General features: G+C 40.3%; 1 long non-coding RNA gene across 2 annotated transcripts; it reads left to right on the top strand.

Moving 5' to 3' along the window:
* The first annotated feature begins 484 nt into the window (after window positions 1-484).
* On the top strand, window positions 485-12,173 carry LOC121470588 (uncharacterized). 2 transcript variants are annotated; one of them, XR_005981658.2, is made up of 3 exons: window positions 485-1,236; window positions 8,932-9,148; window positions 10,681-12,173. It is a non-coding gene; the product is annotated as an uncharacterized lncRNA (long non-coding RNA). The 2 variants fall into 2 exon arrangements; XR_012057765.1 differs by having other exon boundaries at window positions 8,902-9,148.
* Window positions 12,174-12,641: the final 468 nt, after the last annotated feature.

Below are 12,641 nucleotides of genomic sequence, written 5' to 3'. Positions count from 1 at the left end.
CTTATCATTGCATTTTCTGTTTTAGCCAATGCAAGGAGCAGAGTCTGTCACTTGGTTGAAGATTTGTGTCTGATTCTTCACATTTTTTTGAACTTATCATATTAAGAGCATTTCTGATGGAAACAAGATGGCTGGTCAGGGTCAAGGGCAAAAATAGGCCACCTCTCAGAAAAGTGACTGTCTTTAGGGCTGTGTGTGTGAGATTTTTCCTTGTAATTAATTTTTATTCAGAAGGGAAATCTTTGAAATATTAAAACACAGTTCTTCTAGCTGCTGGGCTTTTTCTGCTTTTCATGGGTGCTGTGTGTGATAGAGCTGTCTTTTCACCAAGGCTTCTCATGTGACAGATGATATCTATGTATTGTCCTGCTGTTTAATGTGAAGCAAATGGGATGGCTTATCTAATGTGACAGGTACAGTTGTCTGTTGTCAAAGCTGTGACAGGACTGACCAGGATTATCTGGATGAGCGGTCATCATGATGCTGCAGCCTGGAAGGTGTGGGCCTCATGGATAAACTGCACTACAATGAGATCTAGGGCCACTGGAGTGGAAAAGATGAGGCAGGCTAGATGCTAATGTGATCTATAAAGACATCAGACACTGATGAGTGAAATTAGGATAAAGGTTTTGGGGGTGGAGGTAAGTAGTGGATGAGGTATGAAACACATACCTCTTGGAAAATCTGGTAGGCGCTATTTACAATAAAATAAGTTCATTTTTCTGCACTTAGGCAGATGTCTGTGCAGACTGCTGGTTTGCATTTTTTGGGACTCAGTGGAGGATTCTCCCAGTGCTCGGGCTAATAAGGTGCAGAGGCAAGTGTCTGAGCAGCCAACAGTATGAGATATTTTCACTAAATATAATTGCAAGCAAATGAGCCAAGCATGTCCATAGTTTAAAAGTTGCTTGATTATGTGGCTGCGCTGTCCAGTGTGAAATGAGAGTGACATTACTGTAGCATTAATAGAACATAAAATTTTGTGTTACAGCTGTGATTTTCACAGGGGCCTCTCAGTCCCACATTATGGACGTTCACTGGGGAATGATTTTTTCAAACTGTGATCTGTGTTTCAGCAATAGAAATGAGAAGAAGGAGCTGGACATGCTGCTGGACCTCCTGCAGAACAGCAGAACCTGCTGAAGAGCATCTGAGTGTGACAGCCCAGTAGACTGCAAGGCTTTAGCGGGTGTTTCACAGTGTTTTCTTCAACCTGCATCTTCCAAAGCCATACAGGTAAACAAACCCCAAAGCTCTCAGCTGCAGGAAAGCTCACAAGGTTCTTCTGTAGGAAAACTTGCAGTGTTCAAGGCATCAGGTGTCTGTCATGAGAGTGAAGCTGAACTGGCAGCCTGTCTCACACCTTCTCCAGTGGGTGGGACTGGCAGAACTGCTGGAATGCTGTGATTGGAAGGGTACATTTCAGTTTCTTTCCAAAGAGCATCTCCATATTGCAATGTGGAGACTTTTCATGGTTTGTAAACATGGGAAGAGCATGTTGAGTATTCAGAGAAGTGGTTTTTCTGCTTACCCTCACTGGCCTGAGAATTTATCTACATCACAGCCTACTTGGATTTTCTTGGGAAATGAAGACCTGAAAAGTAGCCTCAGTGCTTGCATCCTAGTGCTTCTGTCTCACTCTGAATGATCCAGCCTTGTCTTCAGTCACTTCCGTTTCTGTTTCAAGGCTGTGGGCACTGGGAAGTTGTGGGTTTCAGTCAGTGCCAGCTTGCTGTTTTGCTATTTAGTTAATTTTCCAATAAAACCAGTGTAATTATTAAATACAACTTCCTTATACCTTGATAACCAGAATGTTGTCCAACATGCTGTGATTATACACAGGAGCATCTGTGGGGTCTGGGAAGGAGAGATGAGATGCCTAGCTGCTATTTTTGGCACTGATGCTTGGTATTTCTTCCATTTGCAGACCCTCTGTGCCATTTTCTGATGACAAAACTGATCCCTGAGGGCACAATTGATATTAATGAGATGTAAATGGCAGATGAGGTGACAGATGACAGTGTCATCAACCAAAGAAATAAAGGACAGCATCATGAATAAGCACAAAACAGTAAGAAGACATAAATGACATGTATCTAGTATTGTTGAACAGTTTTTTTTAAAAGTAATGCATTGGAAAAAGAGATAATCAGAGCATGAAATATTAGCATGAAATGACTTTGACTACTGTAGTTCTTAGCAAACATTTTTTGGGGTATTTATTGTAGGAAACTGAGTTAGAGAAAGATTATTTATTTATTTACTTATTTAAGAGTGACAGTGACAGAGGATGTGTGACAATGGAAAGCAGGTATTATGCACTTGCTGTTTAGGAAAGAAAGGTTTGATGTTTTAATGGGTCACCACATGAATAAAAGAGGAGAACAAAAGATGATATTTAGCAAAGGTCATGAAAGCTTTAATCTGGAAGCCTAAGACATATGTCTTGGCATGTTAAATAATCTTGAAGATGAAATTTTCACAAGGACTCTGTCTTGATGTTTACAGACTGATTCATACCTGACCAGCCACTGACAATCCATCTAATTTTTTAATCACTAAAACATGTAAAAGCTGCTGTCTAACTCACTGGTGCCCTTAGGAGCCCAGATTTGAAGAATGGGCTGAGCTTATGAGGATTCCATATGGATAATTCATTTCTCCCCTCAATCTGGCCTAGATACTCCAGACACTTTGTCATAGTGTTTAAAAAGCAAGCAGAAACTTACCTTTGCCCCACACTTTATTTAAAATGTGCTGCTCTGCTTCACTGGGCCACAGGAGTCACTTCTCTGGGGTGACATGGAGCCTTTCCAGCTCAGCAGAACCTCTACAATAAGATCTCTGTATTTTTTCCCTTCTCTGTCTTCTGCTGTTCTATTCCCTCTCAGCTCGACTTTGGAGAGAGAACTTCCAATGAGCCATACAGGAAGTTAATGGTGTTGCTGCACATGACAAAATAGTGCTGTTATTATTAACAGGAATGGTATCAAGCTTATAACATGTTCTTCTATCAATTAGACAATTATCATTAAGTTCTGTGCACATGTTCTCTTAATTATTTCCTTAATTAATAATGACTGTCTTCAGTACCTCATTGATGCTTTTGTAATAGCTCCCAAAATTTAGAAGGTTAGCACACTTGACTGAATTTCTTTTCAGCTGAAACTTCTGTGTGGTGTAACCTAAAATGTGGCTTTTTTTTGGTTAATATATATATTTTTGGTTGTATATGATACCAAATAATTTTATGTTGCAAAAATATCTTGCAAAGTTGCAAATGGGGAGAGACTGAAACACTTGCTGTCATGTAAGTTTATGACTCAGCTTCATTAAGGCCCGGTGAAATTTGGACACCATTTGTGCCTCAATAGAAGGAAAAAATTCCTTGCTACTGGATTTAGCCAGGGAGCTGCAGTTCTGTTATTTCTCCAGGAATGGTATCAGTTGGATCCCCCTCCTCTTAAGTCACTGGCTTGAATCAGCTGGATCAACTTCTTTTGGTATAAGTGGGAGTTAGAGTGGGTTGGAGTTGCATAAATTACTACATGTGGCTGACAGCAGACTATAGAATTTGAATTCTTTTTGTTTTTTTTTTCTGCTAAAAACTAAAAAAATAAGATTGAAAAATACCATGCCATTAAAATTCAAATATTTTAGTGTCAGGAAAAATACAAGTCATGTCTTATTAATTCTTGGTCTGCTGCTTGTCAGGAGTCATTGTTCTTATTTGGCATTTGAAATTAAAACTTTATTACTTGCTCTCATAGGTCACACCAAGTATCTATTTGATTGGAAGACCCTAAACTTTTAGAGGCTTATTTCTGGTGTGAATGCTTAAATTAAAAATTCATAGTTCACTTTCCTCAGCTACTGTTCAGCATTCCCTTAAAATTCAGTGTTCCAGTGAGCAATCTTCATTTGATACAATATTCATGGATGGTAATCACAGAAGGTTGCAATGCAGTCAGAGCAGATTTGTTTGGAAGTTCAGTGGCATTTGTTTGGAGCCTTTGCTGAGTGCTTGTTCCTCACTCCTCATGCTCTGTGGTGAATTCCCCAGTTCTGTTCTTTGGCATGGGGAGTTTCCCCTGAGCTGCTTATGCTGGCATTAATGTGTTACTGAGCATCCCAAGAATCCTTCCTTTAAAACTGGGGGCTGGAGTGGTTTGGCTTTTCTTGTAGTGCCTGCAATAAAACCTGTTTGCTTTGGTTTGGTAGCACAGCGTTGCACTGATAATCTGATTTCTGATTCAGTCAATGGATCTGTCACTCTGTGGACAACAAAATTCCTTAATTTAGTTGTCATGGGTTGGATTAATTCAGCACGCTTTGGCAGTAGTGCTGGATTCAGGTGCATTTATCTAACTTGTGTGCTCTGGAAATATCTTCTGGCACAAGTGGGAAGAGAAGAGTACAGCAAAATACTGTGCCTTTTCCAAACAGCCTTTGGTCTTATGATTTGACAAAATTCATTTTGAGAGAGTTTTGTTGCAAGCCTACAGAATGCAATTGGCAAGTCATCCTCAGTTCCCTTAGGGTGATATCTTCAGTGATTTATGTAAAAGTCAGTGTAGCTGAATATGTGGAGGGATTATTTTTGACATTCCTGCCTTGGATAAATGATGCATTTTGAATGGCTGGATACACCAGTTCTCAGGTGGCACAGATTTTTCCCATGTAAAGAATAATGATAGTTAATACACATTTTCACAGTTAATTATTTTAAATGTATTTCTATTTGCTTTTCTAATCAGAAGCATCATTTTCTTGCATCTTGAATTTAAGTGATTTTGAGGAGTTTCAATCACAGGTGTTTAAAGAACTGCGTAGAGTTGAAATAAATGAATAAAATGGAAATATTTATTCTGTTCCCCTTTTTGTTCTGTAGGAACTCACCTGTTTCAAGTGCTGGGGTTACTGAGAGATTTGGTTGGGAAATTCTGGCAGGACATTCAGATACAGACCTGATAATTATCTAGAAATCAAAGTGTGCATGCCTAAAACTTCCTAAACCAAGACTGAACACAAGAGCATTTTCATCTCTAGATATGCTCCCCCCAGTAAAACTATTCATAGACATATTTATCTGAAGCCAATATTTACCCGTTTTCTGGTTCTATTTTTAAAAATTATTTGTTTCTTTTCTATTTCCTTTTGGAATATGCATGGACTCTCACCTCCCTCATCACAAGTGATTCAGCAGGACTCAGTGTTTTCACTGAACACTGATACATGTTCTACACACAGGCAACTAGAAACGCTCTCTGCTCTGCCTGCTTTGTTTTCAATTTATTGTAGAGCCCTTTTTTGCTGCCTTGCTCAGTAACTTAGCCCCGCCCCTGATTCCAGGAGCTCCTGTGCCCTAATCAGGTTGATTTCTTGATCCAGTTAATTTAGTGGAATTGCCAATAATGTCATTTAATTTGAGGCACCAGTACCATGTTGCTTTCCCTCTGACACTCTCGTTTACTTTTCTTCTCACCACCGTGTCATGAGTGGGATCTCCTAACTGAGGAGCAGCCAGCTCATCTCCTGCCCTAGTGAACATTCCAGAGAGCAAATTGGTTTTCTTTGACACCCACCTGCTACTCCACTCCTTCACTGTGGTTCCCTCATCATGGAAATGTCTGGTTAGATTTAATATGCAAATATACTCCATGAGTTCTGCTCTCAGTGGGGGAAATAGCCCTGCCAGGACTCTGAATAAAACAGGCTCTGAGTTGAATGGAGTCGCTGCTTTTAGGAAAAAGCATTGTAGAGTAGCACAGTATGGATGAGGTATAAATGAGTCATTTAAAACCATTCCTTGTCTCGTTTTTCTGTGAACCAAATGTGTTTCTGAGCTGAGAGAATAAATGTGACACAAATCTGGAAAGGAGACTCTGGATCATTGTGGCATTGCCTGGTTTCCCTAGTGTGGCAGACTGTTCATGGTATGGTTGCTTGACAGGAGTAAGTTCTTGGTTTGCCTACACACTTGAAACTGAGCCAAGTGACTTTCCTGTTTTCTTAACACATGATCAGAAAACATAACTCTTGTTACACTACATACCTAATTCCCATAATATTGTCAGTTGTGCCCTGACATAATGTGTAAAGACACAGAGGATCATTTCTTCGGTAGATGTAAGCGGGTGAGGATGAGAGGTATTCTGACAGCCAGGCACTGGCATTCCAGAGCTCTCTTCTCCACCCCTGAAACAGAAGAAGCTGTGCTTGTATGAATTCCTGGGTAGGTAATTTTTAGGAAAGGCAGAATTCTGGCTGAGACAGAGAAAGCATGTGAGGACACAACAGAGAGATTTCCAAGGAAATGCTTCTGGTGGAGTTGCATAATACCTATTATTGGGAAAAAAAGAGTCATACTGTTTCTTGCACTTTCTCTTCAGTGGGGGCAGTTTTAGCTTTCCAGTATCAACTGCACAGACCACAGAGTAATGGATCAGCATTAGTGAGCCTGTCAGGGAAATGCAGGATACAAGCAGCATTTCCTAGATGGACTAAACCAGTTTACACGGTTAATAAGGTAAGGACAGGTCACAGAGTCTCCAGCTGTGGCTGTGCCATGCACAAATGACCAAGGAAAAGCTAAATGTGCTGTTCCACATGGCATGCCAGGGACACAGCTGAAGAGACAAAGTAGTCTGTTCACTTGTGGGCTGTTCTGTTGTCCCTTGGACCACCCTGTCTTTCCTTGTAAACAGGGGCTGCAGAAATTAATGTCTGGAAAATAGATGCTTCCCATGCTTGTGTCTGTAGAACTGTTTGCAAAACAAGTGGGTCTGAGCAGACATACACACTCTTACTCTTAAGAAAGAAACAGTTGAGGCTCATTCTGTTGGTAGATTATCTGAGGGGATTATCTCCCTGTGAGAAGCCTGGTTAGCAGTGAGGGCTGCAGCAGTGCCTTTGAGCTGTGTCAGGATGTGTGGATGTGCTGGCTGGGCAGCTTGATTGGGATATGTTGGCCTTTTGTGAGTACAAAGTCCTAAACCACTTAGTGTAACTAGTTTAAGTAGTGGCTAAAAGAAATAAATCTATTATATTACAGTGATTATTTGCTGATTTTTTTAAACACTGAGGTCCTGATATTCCCTTGCTTTGAAAGTTCAAGAAGGCACAGTGTGCATTTCTGACATTCTTTTCTAATTTTTAGAAAAGACTGTTGAAAATGATTGATATCTGGTGAGAACAGAAATATTAATGTGTTGATCAAGACAAGTTAAAACAGAGAAAGGCAAACGATAGCAGTGAGTCAGCCTTTCAGAGAAAATAACTAGTACAGACCTTTCGTCTGGGTGACACTATCACAACTCACTTGACTAGAAAAGTTCTGTACCAGAGGCCTTGTCTGAAGATGTCAGGAAGATAAAAATGCAAAATATAGTAGCCATACATACAGAGAAGGATCAAGGGAAGATTTAGGAAAAACAAAAAAGCTGCAAATCTAATTTCAGATGTGAGGAAATGTTAGACCCATAAATAAATTATAGCTATGGAGCATTTAGAACTGTAGAATTAATTGTAGTCTTAATAGAAGTCTGAGAGAAAGAGCCTGCTATGAAGGCATTACAGGGCTAATTAAGGCCAGTCTTGGAAGCACAACACTTAACAAAATAAAATTTTTGAATGACTTGGAAATGCTGGTGCAGAAAGCTTGCATGGAGTTATGCAACCACCTGTACAAGGGAAAGGTGGGTGCCAGGGGCACATTCCAATTTTTTTTTTCTGTGTTGAACATCTATCCTAAAATTGAGGCCTATTTCTGTGGAAATGTTAAGTTAATATTTGGTTTTCTGACATGTTTTCATATTCATATTTTTACTGTATCCTTTAGTCAGAATTGCTGTTCAGATTGGTCACTATGAAGCTGATGTGGATTTATGGTTTATATGAACAAACTGCAGTTGGAATATAACATCAAGTAGTTGGGGGATAAATTTAAAGGCTGCACTGTTTCAATCTGTCTGGAGTAGGGAGTAATAATTTTTTGAGTTAATTATTTTCTATGAGCAGGAGAAGAACTATTAAAATAGAAATTACACTAGATTTTGTGAACTGGGTAGCAGGGACTGTTTTTCCAAAATGTGAATTGAATTATTATAGTAGTGAGAAGTGTGATGTTACAAATGTAATTGATAGGCAATTTGTTAAGGATATAGTAGATTTGCTCAGTTCTTTCATCCTGCAAATACAATATGTTCTCGTGTAATTTTACTCAAGTGATCAATTTAAATTATAAGATTAGAAACAAATAGACATCTGCAGGCAGTATAGATGTGTCATACTCCCAAACCTGCCATCCAGGATGGGATGGTGGTAATAATGGTTGGTGTAATTATGATTCAGTTCTGCTTGTTTATTTGTGAGAGGTTAAGTGATCACAGACTGGCTGGAGTCTGGTGCAGTGGGTGAAGCAAGGAGAGATGTGGTCAGAATCATCAGTAAATTTAAAAATAGATCTTGGATCTACTTGAGCTTACTGAAGACAGTGTTAAGGCTGATGTAACTCAGTTGCTCTTAGCCAAGGTTGATAAACATCCTGTGTTCTTCTGAACCATTGTTGTGCCGCTGTGGCAAAGTGACATACAGAAAATGCTGCAGATTTTCTGTCTGCAGATAATTGGGACTGTGCCACAGTGCTTTTCCCTTTCATTTTGTTTGAGAGTCTAGAATCCCCAAGTCAGGAATATTAGAATATCTGGACAGCAGTTGCTGCCATTAGACGCGGTTGCTCACAGCAAAAACTAAAAATCAGCATAAAACCTTTTGGGTTCTAATTACAGGAGAACACTCCCTCTGAGACAGAGTTGCACATGCTGCCCTGCTCTGTGGGTTTCCCATTTTCTCAGCTAACATCTGTAAATAACTTTCAGCTTGTCCCTATTGATTCCCCAGCTGCTCTATCTCCCTTGTTGCTCGTGTCAGAGACAGATGAGTCTTGAGGGGAGCACGAGAAGGCTGCAACAGAACTCCTGCAAACTCCCACAGAGGTGGCAAGATGTTCCAGTTGGTCAACAGGAGGATCCTGCTGGTGCCCAGAGAGTCTGGAAGTTCATTGAGGTCATACAGGTTTTCTGCATATCCATCCTGAACAATTACACTTGAAGAAAGGAAAAACTAAGAGTTTACTGTGTGTTCAAAGGTAAATGATCTTCCTCTTCCTTTTTTTCATTGTGTTTCCTCTGCATATTTTTGCTTCCCACTCATTGAATTCAGCAGCAAAACTCAAGTTGGCTTAAGTGGAACAGAATCAGTTCCCATGCCAGGAGAAATTATAATGTAGTAATGATAATCTGACATTTAGTTTTTTGTGTAATGATAACATATTTTCAGGATTGTATTTTCCTGTGAGGTCTGTCTGGTGTTATAAAGCTCCTGTATGATGACATTTTCCCCTGTGGATGTGAGATTATTCACAGGCTGTGTATTTCACAGTGATATTATATTGGAGGGTCAGTAAACATTAGAACCTATTCCAATCTGAGCAATGGACAGCTGTTGGTTAAAAAAACATAACTTCCAGGTTTGTCCTCAGCTATTTGCAAGGTGGCAATTCCTCTGGAAACTGGATTACAAAACTGTGTGTTAAGACTTGGTCTGGCACCACAGATACCTGCTAGGTAGAGGAATGAAAATAATCTCTGAGAAAGGGAGCAGACACAGAGAGCTTTGCTGTGTTGGTAGGAGGAATGTTTTTAGCTGCAAGACCAGCTTGCCTAGAAAGACCAAAGCAAAGGAAAGGAGGGTTTTGAACCAGAGATCAAGGTACATTCAGGGGAGGTCAGGAAAGCCAAGGCAAAAGCAATGCTGGAGTCCCCTTGGGCCAAGCAGAACTCAGCTGTACCTATCAACATTGGCAGGTCCAGAGGCATCCTGTTGCATGGTTGCTGCACAGCTGGTGGGTCCATGCAGAGCGAATGCAACACGTCCCAGCTGGGGCAGCCCTGCTGCACATCTGCACACAGCCTCGGGAGCATGCAGGCAATGCAGTTAGTTATGCAGCAGCTCCTCTGCAGGTGTGATTCAGCATTTGTGTGAAGTGGCCATTTGCTCAGGATACCCAGACATCCAGCTTTTGGAAAATGTGTTCAGCCACTGGTCAGGGCAGCAGAGGCTCTCCTGCTGTAAGCAACAGACAAGAATCCACACTGGGAGAGCTGGCAGGTCTGCAGAATGTGTCTGGATCCAATGCAGCTGGGACTCAGACACAGTTGTGAGTGAGCTCTACCAGGAAGATACAACAATTGAACTACTCCCAAACCTGCACAGAATAACAAGATTGGCTTCTCAACGCCTAGGCCTGTTGGGAAGGGAAGAAGAAAGGACTTTTGGATGAGGGTCAAATGGAATAATACACAATTTATTCTTACAGCTGATGCCTTGTGAAGGCTGACCTAGAACAGAGGCTAGACAGAGTTAAAGTAAGGATTTAATAGAAGGCCTTGGGCAGTACAAAAGCCCAACCAGAGCTACCCAAGATGAACCAAAATGGTCACAAAATGGATGACTGGTCATGGGGTCTCTCACTTTTATAAGTTCTGCTCCATTTGCATATTGGAGTTAATTGTCCAATTCCAGCTTTAGCCCATGCAGTCCCATCCTTCTTGTTTTTCTCTCTTCACGTTGTGTGTGCTCTTGGACCTGAGATTTGGATTATTTGTCCTTGGTCCCCAGATGGAGAAGGAATTGTCTCCCTACTCTGTGAAGAGAGCTCACCGTCCCCTAATATGAGGCTCAGAACTACACACTACAGCACTACAGAATCTACAAAAAAAGCTAAAACCTGAGGCATCACAGGTACATTTACTTGTTCACATTCAGTCCCTACATTGTCTCTCAAATTTGTCTATTCATCACTTCCTGTTTGCCTGCTTCAGCTTTGCTCTTTTTCATTCCTTTCTTTCTGGTTTTGACTTCCTCTGTGCATATGTAGATCCCAGCTTCTCCTTTACATGCTTGTCCCATGAGAAAGTATTTCTGCAAGTTGCATTCCTTATTTAACACAATTTTTTTTATTACCACACTGCTAGAAAGGTGAGTCCCAGTGCAATTAGGGATATACATGCCAACACCTGGCTCTCATGAAGACTGCAGAACTGAAGGTTTGCTGCATCTGTGTTTTATTGTATTTTAAGCAGTTTAGTGTCTTGTACAAGTTCCTGTGAAGAGTCAGGGTTTCAGTTCTTGTCTTTGAGTTTCTTGGATGCCTGGAGTTGTTTGCGTGGCTGAATTCTGTAGTTGTAGTTCCTGGGTGAATGAATAACATGCAATTTATAAAAGGTGAAGCAACATGGATAGCAACCAAAAATAACAGCACAGAGCAGTTTTCCTGGCCTCCATCCAGTACAGAGTCAATGGGAATTTCTCCATTGGCTTCAGTGGGACTTTCATCAAGTCTATTGAGAGAATACTGTACAAGATGTCCACTTCAGACAGCAAGGTTAATAATACCTGAAGTTGTACTCATCAGGAAAAAATACTAGGCTGAAACCAAAGGCCAGTGGAAATCAGCTGTCATGGAAGGCTCAAAGGTTGTTCAAGCTGACAAAGTGCCCTGGTGGTTCCACATGAGACACAACCTGTTCAGCTGGGCTGCCTGAACTTCACAGAGCACTTGTGGCATTGCAGTGTATCCTCAGGAGTGGCTGGGTGGGATGAGCTCTCCAAACGTGACTTCCAGTGGAAGGTGCTTTACGTCCAGCAACACTGGAAAGCTGCCCTTGTTTTTCAGTTGCACTGTTCATGGTCATTAATGGAGACAAACAAAAAAATCTGTCCGAGTCGTTAGCAACAATTTTTTCCCAAAGCATTTGCAAGATGCTAAATGTCTTGAGATGTTTGCAGAAGCAAGAGCAAACACTGAAAGCAAAATAATGAAAATTAAACATTTCCATGCTCATTCAATATTAATGATGTCAGGGTTAATCACTGCCATATAAATACCCAAATAAATAAAATAGATTAGGCAAGTATTATCTGAGTGTTTGCCTGGCTCTCTGGCTTTCTTAGGATCTTTAATTATTGACTTTTCAAAACCTGTTTCTAATTCACTTGAAATTCACACTATTAAGGAATGTCTTGAATTTTTAGAATCACTTATCAAGTTTCTTTCTACCAAATGCATATGTAAAACAGATTAATCAGCCTCAGATCTGACATACAAGAAATGTGAAATAAAAATTGAGAAACTGTGATTAGACCAATTAGACCAATGCCTCTAAATTATTCCCCTATCTTAAGAAAAAGTGAGAGTTTAGTGCAGCAACTGTTCCCTAACCTCTTGTTCCAGTTGGAAAACATCATCACTAATGAAGAAAATATTTGTCCTGAAAAAGGGGTTAATTACTTTTTAAAAAGAAAGAAATAGCCAGTGGTAACCATAATTCTCCCTCTTAATATTTAACATAAAGTTTCTATTTATACAAAGCTGAAAGATTAAATGTGGTGTTCTGTCTTCAGAGTGCCTGAAGATGCCTACATAGCATGACATTATATTTATAAAAATCTTATATCTGTAATCAGTTAGATCTGAATATGCCTCACCTCCCAGTTACTTTTATATTTAAACTAATGTTTAAATCACCTTTCTTTTGGCTTAGAACCTGATGATGCTTTTGATGGGTTAGACTGCTGCT

This window comes from Taeniopygia guttata, chromosome 11 (assembly GCF_048771995.1).
Source record: "Taeniopygia guttata chromosome 11, bTaeGut7.mat, whole genome shotgun sequence".
Taxonomy (NCBI): domain Eukaryota; kingdom Metazoa; phylum Chordata; class Aves; order Passeriformes; family Estrildidae; genus Taeniopygia; species Taeniopygia guttata.
Note: the sequence above shows the minus strand (reverse complement) of the source record. Positions and strands in the feature narration are given on the sequence as shown.